Raw genomic sequence first — 13,610 nt, forward strand, 5'->3', positions numbered from 1 at the left:
AGCAGGTTGAAGTTATATGAGTAAACGCAAAAATTATTTATCGAATATAATTTTACAGAAAAAAGTTGTTCGTTATAGTATAAAATATCATGTTCTGTATTCCGAATGCGCGAATTTTGGGACACCCTGTATATGTATTTATCCTGTAAAGATATTTAATAATAAGTCTACTTTATAGATGAAATATTCCTACTAAAGAATAAAACAATTTTTCTTTCATGTTGTGAGACAGTAATATTTTATCAGCGACTTACATTATAAGTTTATCTCATGATATTACGCTTTTTACAGAGTCAAACAGAATCAAATTTTGCAAGTTCTTCAAATAAACTTTAATTATACAATATAAAATAGATAAAAATTGTATAGAACCTTATGTAGATATTTTGTTTTAATTAAATACAAATATTTTCTAATTTCTAAATATAAACGTAAATCTCTAAATTCACAAGTATTTTTTAAAGAATGAATTGAAATCTTGAATTTATTTAAAGCAGATTTTAATTCGATTTCATGTGTTTATCGATTGCAAATATATGTATATTACAAAATTTTGATAATGGGGTACCACAGAGACATCGAATTTATCGAAGATTTCAATGTTGTGCATTCGCAGATCCATTTAACCCAATTAAATTGCATATCGCAACACGCTACTATTGATCCAGTAATATAATTTGCGTTGTGTACAAACATATTGTTAGTTATATGAAATTAATAGTATTACTACACGAGTTGCATACGAAATTAATTGCATTACCATCTATAATTAAAATAAAATGTAAATAGTAATTCTTTTATCAGGTATAAAATAAAATTTTTTTGCAATTGTCCTAATTTATAATTAGCAATTTTAAAAAATCCGTTTTATATCAAAATAATAAAGAATATATAACTACTAGTGCGTTTGCACTTTCAAATGTACAGATATATTGATTAATTTGGAATGCTAATATCGAGAATTAAATAAGGAAATTGTAAAGGTCATCATGTACAAAAATTTTAGTCGTAATCATCGTAAAGTCCTAAGCAAATCGATCAATAATAATCAACAAAAATTGCGGTCTCATGTTTTAACACTCAGAGAAAAATTTTTTCAATTCAAAGAAATGTTTTTTGTTATACGGTTAAAGAAAAAAATTTCTTTGATTTGAACGTCATTTCTTTGATTGATCTTTAATTTCTTTGAATCAAATTTTTTTATTTGATTAAAAAAAATAATGTTTAAATCAAAGAAATTTTTTCTTTAATCGTATAACAAAGCATGTAGCAAAAAAATATTTCTTTAAATCGAAGAAATTTTTTTCTAGGTAAAGAGGCTCGATTATGATATATATTAGTCAATATGTTTATGGTTTTGGTGACTAGACTTTTGATAGACTAAACTTTTTTTACGTATGATGACTTTAAATATATATTGCGTATTATAATATTTCTTCGAATATTTCGAATATTTCGATACGAAATTATCTATGGATTTTCGGCCAGATAAGATTATTAAGATATTATAATCATCCATGACCAGCGCAAATGTCAAATAACTTGTTTTCAGACACGTTTTCGGACGCATGCGAGAGAACCTTTACGTGATGGCGAAATATCCTTATTTTCAATTCTACGCGTGAACATTTGATTCGACAAATATGATCGTCATTGTCCTCGTCGCGCGTCATGTCGCACGATGTAACTCGTGCGTAAATCTTTCTCGATGCTCATACCATGTCGTTTTCGTTCGTTGACCGCTGCACTGAACGACGGCATTCTCTATGCGATGTGACGTCTGGAATAGACAGATTGAACCGAATCGTTCGATAGCCACGTCACGGATATAGCCGCTCTTCTATTCATCCAGTATAAAAATGTTGGTTCTCTTTATATTCGACAATAACCAGCGTAAGTCGCCACGCCATCATGATGTTTTGTTTCTTTTCATTGACGCTCGATATGTTTTTAGACGTAGAAATTTCTCATTATATGCATTCGCGCGAATAAAAAATATATAAGGTTTGTTCGCATCGCATGCTACAACAACCTCTAACATGGTTCTATAGCCTCCAAAGCTTCTAGTCATTCCAATGAACACGTTGGAGTGAATAGATGTTATGGTAAGAACATGTTGCAGCGAACAAATATATATATACAGGGTGTCTCATTTCAAATAATGCATTAATATTTTTCCTAAAATCCATGAAAAAAAAATGTTTCAAACAAAAGTTGTATAATTCAAAGGAAGACATAAGAAGGTGTCATTGATTTGATCCTGAATGATTTTAAGATTAGATCAAGATTACTTTGAATTTTTTAAATGAAATCTTCCATTTTCATTATATATTCTCGTAGCTTACTTCGAGAACTTTTCAAAACAATAATAAAATATTTTTTTCTTTAAGTACTTTGCGAGTTATAAAGCTTGAAAGTAATACCGGCATTAACATTTCCGACCGATGGCAAAAATCTCTTAAATATTGTTCAGCTAGAACGTTTGTCAAGAACAAGAACATTGAAAGTTGTTCCTCTTATTTTTATTTTTACGTAAAAATGCTTAATCGACTTTTGTCAAGCTAGCAAGACAAAACAAAGCAGAAAAAAAAGTTCTTTTGAAAAAGATCTTTTGAATTATTTAGTGCTTATTTTATGCTAATTTGTGTTACAAACTATAACTTTATATTACATATCATTTAGAAGAAACTTGTGGTTTTGCTAACTTAATATGAAGCCACGGAACTATATATATATAAAAGGAAACAAAGGAAGAAATGCAAAGAACTGAATTTGTACTAATTTATACAATCAAAAAAAATTATTGATCCATTTCTTAAGAATCAATTCCAAAATCAACTTCTAATCGAACACAACATTATTGAGTTCAAGAATAAAGTATCCTTCGCCACGAATAGAATCAGTCATTTCTTCCACAATAGAAATAATTTGCGCCAAAATATGAAGTTTCAGATTTTGTACCGACATTCTTTTAGAAACTACTCCCGATTCCTATTAAGCCCTTATTATCAAGAATAAAATACTTGGTCGGGAGTAGTTTCGAAGGAACAGCACAAAATCTAAAACTTCAAACAAGATCGTTAACTTCTTATAAGTAAAACTTATAAGTAAAACTTTGAATAAATCAATTAAATGTTTACACCTTTATAAAACAGTATTTAAAACTAATTCAAATTGGCTCTCGAAATATTAACACAAATAAAAAATAGAATAAAAAACGGGCAATTAAGAGCATTAATTGGTGCGAATATCACAAACACATATATATTTCGATCGTATCTATTGATCTATTACATAAAATACAAACTGAGCGTTTCGGTTGTATTCAAGCCATCTTCGGTAGTTCCAATCATAGTAATAATTGTTCACAATCTAATGTTCGTAACGTAATAGAAATCGAGTGCAGTACTTGTCATATAACAGTAAACAGTATTTGTTTTGGTTGTGTGTGTGTGTGTGTGTGTGTGTGTGTGTGTGTGTGTGTGTACGCGTGCGCACGTATAATAGAAAAAATAAATTTAAAAATAAATTTAAAAATATAAATCTGAGAAAGATGTACTATCAATTGTATTTTCAATCTCTTTTGCGATTTGCATGTATCAAATTATACACAGATGTAACAATCTTCCTCCAAACATTCGAAACAGAGAATAACAAATAAATAATAATGCAATATCCGAATTATATGACTACTTTGTATAATCTTCCACACATAAAAGAAATTAATTAATTTCCACTGTCAAATATTAATATCTACAAGCATATCTTAAAGCGCAATTAGAGTTTATTAGTATTAACAACTGTCGGATGCATTTACTGAAATTAATTTGAATCGCAAAGAATTAAAGAGGTTTATTTTAAATTTGTCTTAGAAGATAAACACAAGATAAACTTCACTTTTTATAAACTTAAGGTGATTCTTTAGTAAAACGAGTTATCATACAAATGTCCATGTTTTTTATATAATGAAGTTTAAGTGCTGAACTTGATGTGTGCAAATTTCTAGAATAAGTTAACGATGAAATAAGAGAAAAAAATGTTAAAAATGGAACTTTTTACATATAACTCGGTGATAGGTATCGGAAACGATACTCTATGACTAATGCACACAATTGTTATCATAGATTTTTTTAAAAAACGACATTATAATAGTTCAAAAATTTACTGACTCTAATAATCACAAAACAGTAATAGGTCAACGTCCATTCTGAGAAGACATATTTACATGCATAAACTAGCATACAAATTTAACCTCGAAAAGTAAACATAACGTCGTCTTGTTTTCGTTCAGTGAAGCCTCTTTATTTACTATTTCATACTTTTTTATACTATTTCATTATGACACGTAGTTTAAATATTTGAATCAAATAATGCAGATATTTGTGATTTTAAGTGAGCCCTGGTGAGGCACCTCAAATTTTCGGCACTTTATTAGAGAATCATCTTAATTTCAACCAAAATACATACTTAAATCATAACTTCAGTTTTCTCTATTATTTATATCCAATTCATAAAATCAATCAGTCTGGTTTGACTTGTTTAATAAATAATCGACTGCTACGCACCTACTACCAACGACGCATAAGCGAGCGATCGACTTTGAATGTGGGCGTCGCATACAACAGGTGTTTCCTGCGTGCGGAATGTTTTCCAGCTATCCGAGAGGGCAGCCCTCGCTTTCTCTCTCTCTCTCTCTCTCTCTCCTTCTTTCTTTCTTTTTCTCTCTTTCACGATCAGATCGTCGCAGGTGTACGTCGTGTTTACGCTTCCAACACGTGTATTCCTGACACACATTATTTAATGACAACTACGATTTTCTCTCTATAATTTTCACGCTGTATACGAATTTCGTATTGAACGAATTCAAGTTCGGATCGATCGGTTGGAACGTGAATGCATCGCACGTTGCATCGTTGTTAAACCTTTCAGAACTCGCGAGGCATTGACGCCTCATCTTCCCACGGAAAAGATTGAAAAGAAGCGTATTATCGCAGCATGCAAAACAGAAACGCCCTGCAGTCTGTTTTCGTCGATGAAAATTCATTAATATTGGATGCTACGAGTTATACGATAAAAGCGTGGAGAGAGAGAGCTATGGAGAGAGAGAGAGAGAGAGAGAGAAAGAGAGAGAGACGGGAAGGAAGGGAAGGAAGGAGTGAGAGGAGAGAGAGAGAGAGGAGAGGGGGGGGGGGGAAAGAAAAGCGAGGTGGGAGATGCGTCTTTGCTTTTGCTGGCTTTGTACGATGTATACTGTCAACTGTATCTATCGAGCGAAAGATACCCGCGCCCCGGAATGCATAGCGACGCAAAAAGACGTGGGTTGCACGGAGCGCGCGCACATTATCGGAACATGCAGAGAGACAAAAACGTAAGGAAGACGATCCGTTATAGAATCTCGCATACTCCTCTTATCCGCTAGCAACGACCCATCGCTGCTTCGCTCGTTACGACATCGCTCCTCGCGAAATCGCGGAAATATGGCTGCCGCGCTGGCAGCCACAATCGCGTTCCCAAACGATCGTGCAAAAAAAAAGGACACAATTTCTCTTCGTTTATTACCTCTTATGCGGTGTCCGCTCCGGATCCGTTCTCGTAGTCCTCCGCTAGGCGATTCAGGTGCTACCACACGTATGAGAAAAGTGAAAAGAAAGAGGGAGAAAGAGGGAGAGAGAAAGAGAGAGGAAAGAGAGAGAAAAAGAGGGGAAGATAAATCCGACGACACTCGAAGTCACCATAGATCGTGTCCAATGTTTCTCCGTCCTCTCTTAACAGCGACGAGGAACTATTCCGCACCGCACAATCTCACACACGATCGATCACGCCGATAACGATTATGGGCAACGACGATGTTATACCGAGATGCGTGTAAGCGCGATAGCGTGCGGATGCACCGCCGCGGTTGCACCGACGATGGCGAACGACGCGCTCGCCGCGGCGACGATCGCTGGCACGCGGGACGAAGGTCGCATCGGCAGGCACGAGAACGGAGTCAACGGAGCGGTCGAGCAATAAATTGTGGCAGCAAAGAGATACACACCACACGATACGCAAAGGGATACTACCATGCATCGCGCGTCGCGCGGCCGTCGCGGCCGCGTCGTAGTCACACACACGTCGCACCTCGCCACCTCTCTTCTCTCTCTCTCTCTCTCTCTTGCTCGCGCGCGCGCGACTTCCGCGCCGCCACGCGGCCGTTGTCGCAGATTCGATTATTTATAGACATTCGGCATTGTTGTATCCACGCGTTCCCTCACGCCTCAGGATCGTCTCTCGCGATGTCGGTGCCCATTGCGAGCAAAACTCTATCGTCTTTCGCGACGTAACGTCAACGTATATTATGATACGAGTAGTCCAGGGATATGGCAAGATTGGCAAGTAAAGCATTACTGCGAATAATATTATACAATATGCGCGAACCTAAATCTCTATGTCATAGAGATTTACTATTATTGAAGATTCCATAAAAAATTATTCAATCTTGTTTTTTATAATTGTACTTAGACTATACAAATAATTACAGATTTCTAAACTTCTTAAATTCTGAGATTTATGTAATTGTTGCAGAAAACTTTGTGTTGAATTTACCTTGTTGTGACGATATCACAGTTTATTATTAATTATAATTAATTCTCTAATAATTTATTAATAATTACAGATAAAGTAATAATTTATAAATAAGGAGTTCTATGTTATGAAAATTTTATATTGCATCTTAATTAATGCATTTGATTGTCTATATAGATAATGTCTATATAAATATGATTTATTTCAACAACCGAATTTGATGTAGGATTCAATTATTAATAAAATTATTAATAAAATATTAATAAAATTATTAATAAAATTATTAATAAAATTATTAATATTATTATTATTATTAATAAAATTATTAATAAAATATTATATAATTATGTATCAATTATAATTATATATCAGGCGTAAGAGTTTATTGTTATGATTTACAGCTTTCAATTTTAAATAGAAAGCTTTTATAAATATTTTTTTTTTTTATTCTATGTCTTTGACATTATTCTCAAAATAGAGCTTCTTGTCTTTCATTGCTGATATGCGGGTGAAACAGATAATTGCGGATATTCGCGACACGTGTCGAACGCAAACGTTCCGGGCAAATGACACAAACTGATTGAACGGTACGCGATGCAAACGTGTGGCGCAAACGTGCATTACGATGACGTGGGCGGTTTAGTTCGTACGTCATCCTATTCAACATCGTTTCCTCGTCATAAATAGATGAGCCTGATTAATCAATCAGGGAACGAGTCTAGGGCTAGTCTTATTACGCGCTTGAAAAATCGATATTTTTCTTGCAGTTGATATTTATATCTTGATCAGTTATATTTCTCGCGATTACGTCTACCCACGTGAGAGAAGCGATATATTCAACGCTACCATATAGAAAAGTCATTAAATGTTTAATGCCTCGCGCAATATTTAACATTAAATATATAAATATATTGCGGAATACGCGCGGTATCTCTCGAAAGCTCTTTATTTTGCGGGATTGCATCGAAAACTAAATTTTTCTGTGATTTTACAATTAATTATCTAAACACAGACTAATTTTTTTAAATAATCATCGATTAATTAATTTATGTAAAATAAACAATTCAAGTACATTTCTATATTTATTTCGTATTATTAGTATTTAAGTGTTTTGCTTAAATTAAAAAAAATTTAATATCCAGAATTTCGATCAAAGTCAATATAATAAAAATCTCAAAAGTAAATGTCTGTAAATTATACAGAAAGCAAATTTCTATATGACAAGTGTACGATAATCTGAATGGATTAAAAATATATTGCATCGGAAGTCCGTGGGCGCTGTGGTAAACTACTCCCGGAAGTTGTATCTTATCGCCAACCTTTTGTTTTCTACGCCTTAATTCACCGAAATTGTAATAATCACAGATTACGCTTATCGAGTTATACTGCTATGCTACGAAGAAGGAAATATAACACACATAGTTGTTGATCGCATCGTTCATTCAGACTTCTGATTAAATTAGATAAGTGAAATTATATATTATGAACGTATTTTTGTCTGAATAAATTCTGTAGATGTAAAAAGGAATTATTTATTGATACTTTATAAGCTCACAAGATTTATGACCTCAGAGTTTGATCTCGAACATTATTCTTGTAAAAGAATATATCTGGATGTTATATTTTTTAAATTTAATCCAAATTATCAAAGAATTTAATTTAATTGAAAAATTACAATAAAAATATAATGTTCTTCCAAAAAAAAAACCTTATCAAAGTTTTGATCTTTTATGAAAATTGCAGTCAAGAATTTTGAAAAATTGAGTTTATTAGAATTTTATATAAATCATATCTACTTTATAAATTTGATTGGAATGGGAATTACACATTTTATCAATAGATCACGTTATCGATAAATTGTAAAGTGAAATCAGTATTATTTCGTTTATTTAGATTAACCATGCCGCTGCGCAAATTTACAATTTGGTCCAAAATCGCGCTCTCTGATCACGTAATTCCGAGGGCGCAATTGCACTCCGATTTGCAGTTTACAAAAATATATTCTACATAAAGAAATATGATTTTGGAAAGTGCTATTTTCTATAAAAAATTTAATAATATTATGTACATATTTATAAATTATATATTAGATCCATAAATTTTCTATAAAAATATGCCGATAAGTAAATAGAGACCATATTTGTATATTATACCTATAACATAAAATTACAAAGTCAATTTATGGAGGAAAAAATGTGGATATGAGATACATGCTTTTTTTGATACGCAAAAAATGCAATGAAATTTTATGACTTCATTATACTTGAACCTGAAATGTATTTTTCATCAGGGAATGGAAATACGTTATTTGTAATGCTGTTACTTTTTATCTCGTTACTTTCTTATAATAATAATAATTGATCACATGATATCAAAGTTGGAAAAGTCAATCATTACTTGTAATGGATTGAAAAAGTCATTCGTTACTGAAAAAAATAACTCGTTATTTGAACAAGTTATTTTTATTACTTACTTATAACAATGAATAAAGTAACACATTATAAGTAACGAATTATTTTTTTCAGTAAATAACACGTAATGATGATAAATCACTTTTTAAAGTGACTTTCCCAACCTTAGCGTTTAGTTAATTATCGTTACAGACATAAAAAATTGCAACGTCATTATCAAATCGTCATTGTTATAAAAAGTAACACTGAAAGTAATGATATTACTATACTTTCATTTTCCATTTTTGATATATGAAGGTAAAAAATTACAGAGACTTCAGTTCAAATGATACATCGAAAATTTTTACATTTCTTGCCTAAATTATTTATCTCATATATTTACATTTTTCTTTACCTCATATCCTAAATTAAACTTACCATAAATATTTGAGAAATACGATTCTGATGTGGCGCCCTTTGCTTTGTAGACTATTACTAGATGATTTTTTTTTAATCATGAATAAGGAGCAATATTTCTCGTAAAATATTATGTAAAACAAAAGTGAAAAATTACACTCTTCTCTCGTAACGAATTTCTTGCACGTAATATTAAGCGATCTCGCGCTTTTGATGAGCGTATTCCTTCACGTGAATCTAATTCGATCAATAGAATTCTTTTTTTCAGCCGATGGCTAAAAAGAAGAGCCACCTTCCAATCACGTGTCTTCTTCCAAAAATAGCAAGCAAGGTCACGCTAAGCGGGTTTCCTCTCGCCTATCATCAACCCTCACTATCGCCCGCCCTAAACTCTATATCGATCCATCGGGATGTCATTAAATACATCGGCCGAATGGAATGTAACATCTCATACATATATTGTAATGTTATATAAGAGAAGCGGTTAGAAAATTATCGATTTTATTTAAGCCATTCAGTAAAACGATCACGCATTTTTCTCGTTATAGGAAATGTTCACGAAAACGTAGAATATAAAAAAAAATTCCAGTATTTTTATAATATTTTATTTTATTATCTATATGGATTCTATGGAAAACTGAGATAATAAGATTTTACAATTTACATGTCGAACTTTACATCAGTTGAGAATAATTAAAATTACATAGGATGTCTTGAATTTAAATGACTAAATTTCTTCGGAAGCGTGTAAGGAATAGATAAACTAACAATAAAAAAAAGACTTTTAGAGATATCATCTACTTCGTTTTGAAGAAAATTGCAAAAAAATGACAAAACGTAATTTTCGTTTCTGTACTTATTTATTACTTATTTAATCACATTTATTTATTCGCGTTGTTACTTAATGCACTTAATGCACTTGCTTAATGCAAATATTGTTACATATGTTGGCCTCTTGCAGTAATGCAAATTGATAGTTTATGTTGCAGCAAAGACTGATCTGGTCAAGGTAATAACTGATAAAACGAAGCAAAAACGAGCATATCTCTATCTCTAGGACTTTTTTTCTTAGTTTATCAATCTCCTACACACTCCCAAAGTTTGGCCATTTAAATTCGGGATTGTATAAGTAAACCTTTACATTTTTGTAATCTACTATAAAAAAGTACTTTTTGGAGAAAAAATATTTTTCTTTCATATGCTTATGAGGACATAAAAAACGAAATAACAAAATAATTTCAATGTGGCATAATATGCGAGTCACGTAGCGATGTATTTTTATAATTTATACAAAAGGTGATGGAGTAAGTCAGGCGACTCTAATACATTCAGAGCCTCTCAGTTGCTTCTACTATTTATAGCAGGTCGCTCGATATGATGTACTAACTTTATTTTTAGCTGCTTACCTAGCTACAGCCCTTTCACCCTTTAGTATGACACCATATAACAGCCGGGCATGCGAAAGCTGTTGACACTTACCTGAAAATAAAAGTAAATCTCTTAAAATTATATAAAAGTAAATCTCTTAAAATTATATGCTAAAAGATAATACAAACATGTTTATATATTAACCGTTATTGGAATACATTTTTTTTTATAAATTAAATTCCAATGAATAATATCCAATTTTCAATAATGGCTATTGATAATTACACAGTTATAAATTAGATATTTAAAAATTTAAAACATTTTTTGAATATGAAAAATCGTTGATAAGAAGCAGTTTATACGTACAAGCTAAATTTAAATTTTTTTTATAAATGTCAAATAATTTTTTAACAGAAACAAAAAATATTGAAAGTTACATAAAAAGTATTTAACATATTTTGCGTGGGTCGCACAGCATTATGTTTTATATTTATTTTTATAATAGTTGTTACTGAAATATCAATTCAATTTTTAGTTTTTATAAATTAACAAAGGTTATACGCATCTTCACAATATAATTATCACATTTTTATTGTTGAGAAAATCGAGATTATTTTTACATATTTGCAGCATTAAAATGTTAACTTTTCGCTTTCATTTTCGGATTTGTCCTCTAATTAAAATTCACATTAATATCACTTTCACAGAAAATATGAGTTGGACCCGATCACGCGAAAAACTATTGAGATGTAAGGATTGCATCGAACTGTTTCAATCTCAGCATGAGTTTGTCCGAAACATATAAATACGTTTTTTACAAAATTGACTGATTTTTACAAAAAATGCGCATCTTATTATGGATATCTTGTTGTGAATGAATATTAAAATAGCTCGTGTTTCTATGAACTGTTACTTTCTATGTAGAATAAAAATAAATGTACTTATTTTTTATTTCTCTATTCTATCTATTGCTTCCAAGCAAAGCAAAATGAAACTATCAAAAAATATCTAACGAAAAAAATTGTTTGTATATTAAGATTTTTATTCGACATTTAAATTGCAAATCTTAATTAGATACTTTGTTATCGCCTGGCGTGATGTTTTCGCATTTTGGAGCTTAATTGAATAACTATTGCGGGATACCAAATTGATATAATTTTATATATAACTCACAGCATTAGTTTATAGATTTATCACCCCGAAATCTTAGGTTCCATCTATGCACTGTGCAGTGTTTTCGAAAATTATGAAATTGTAAAAGGGATTGTAATTAATAAAATATATGTGAAACGTTGTTATAACATATATAAAGTACCATTTAAAAAAATTTTTTTAAATGCAAAATTTATTTCGTTGAATTTATATAAACATAAATTTATTTCTTTTCACTAAAAAAAACTATTTTTTATTAAAAAATTTTATTAAAAAATTATTTATTTAATCAAATAATATTTTTTCTTATTAACATTACAATTTTTGAAATAAATATTGATATTTCTTAAATTCAATTTAAAATTTTTCTATTACGAAGAAATGTTTATTTTGTTTTTACACTATGTTTTAATTTATATTCACTGTAAGATTCAAATAAATATTATCATTGCACTTAAAGAAATTATTTTTTCTAATCAATTGAAATTTTTTTTAAATTAAGATTTTTTTTTTAATGATCACTCTTCATTTATAGAAAAAATATTTTTTATTTTCTCTCTTTTTCTCTATAACAAGTGAAATATTTAATATTATTTATATATTATTTCAAGAAAAATTAAATAAAAAATAATACATCTTAAATATTTATTTATTTTTATATAATATAATTCATGTTATTTTTAAAACAATGTTCAAAAAGAGAAATCTTTTCCTTTCCCTTTCTCTTTTTCTTTCAATATCTTTTCTCTAAATAATATTCGAACGTCCAGAATCCAGATTGATAAAACTGATTATTGTGTAAAATATATAACGGGAGTAATAGCATATAATAGCATACAATATATTACTTGAAGAACAGTTTGGTTAGATGGGTACTCCTTAGTAATAATACAACGTACGCGCATGTGTGTACTTGTACGAAAATAGTGACTGAATCGTTCGAAAATATCGACTGCTAAAAATATGGACAAAAATAAACGTCCACACGTGTAAAAACATGCATTAATATTCGCCGCTTGCTGTCCAACGAGCAGTCAGCCGACGTTTTCATGCCATACAATGAAAAAAAAAATTAAGAGCGGGTGATAGATAAAGACAGATATATATGAAAATCGAGAGAACGGGAAAGGGAAAAAGTGGGAGGAGGGAAGCGAGAGGCAGATACAAAGTGACTATTAAATAACGAGACTGATACGAAAAGTGTATTTTATTTTAAAAATCTAACAATTTAATTATAATCCCCTTCAATAGCTCTACACACTTCTACATATGTGTCTTCCATTATTCGAAGCAATGTTGAAGTTGATCAGCTGTTAGATCCTTCAGAGAGAGAGAAGTAGGTCCGCCGTTTTCTTCATCTCTTCTATGGATAGAAAATGGATCCCTTTTAATGCACTTTTTATTTCTGAAAATAGATAAAAGTTACAAGGCGCCAAATCATGCAAAAACGGGGAGGGGAGGGAGTTTTATTTTTTCAATTTAACTAGGAATTTCAAATTATTGTGTTGCTCGGTTTTTAAACTCGGCATGGTTCCGGCGAGACGATAAAACAACATTTACTTCTAACAATGCGAAAAGGCAAAATAAACAACGCAACAAAACAAAAGAAGTTTTTTCGATTTGGGAGATTTCGAAGTCACAAATTACTCGCAATTATCCATTCTGCGTGACTTACTTGATATTTATAATGATCAATCTCGTTATTTAATAGTCATACTT

Source organism: Atta cephalotes (genome assembly GCF_000143395.1).
Source record: "Atta cephalotes unplaced genomic scaffold scaffold00047, whole genome shotgun sequence".
NCBI classification, from domain to species: domain Eukaryota; kingdom Metazoa; phylum Arthropoda; class Insecta; order Hymenoptera; family Formicidae; genus Atta; species Atta cephalotes.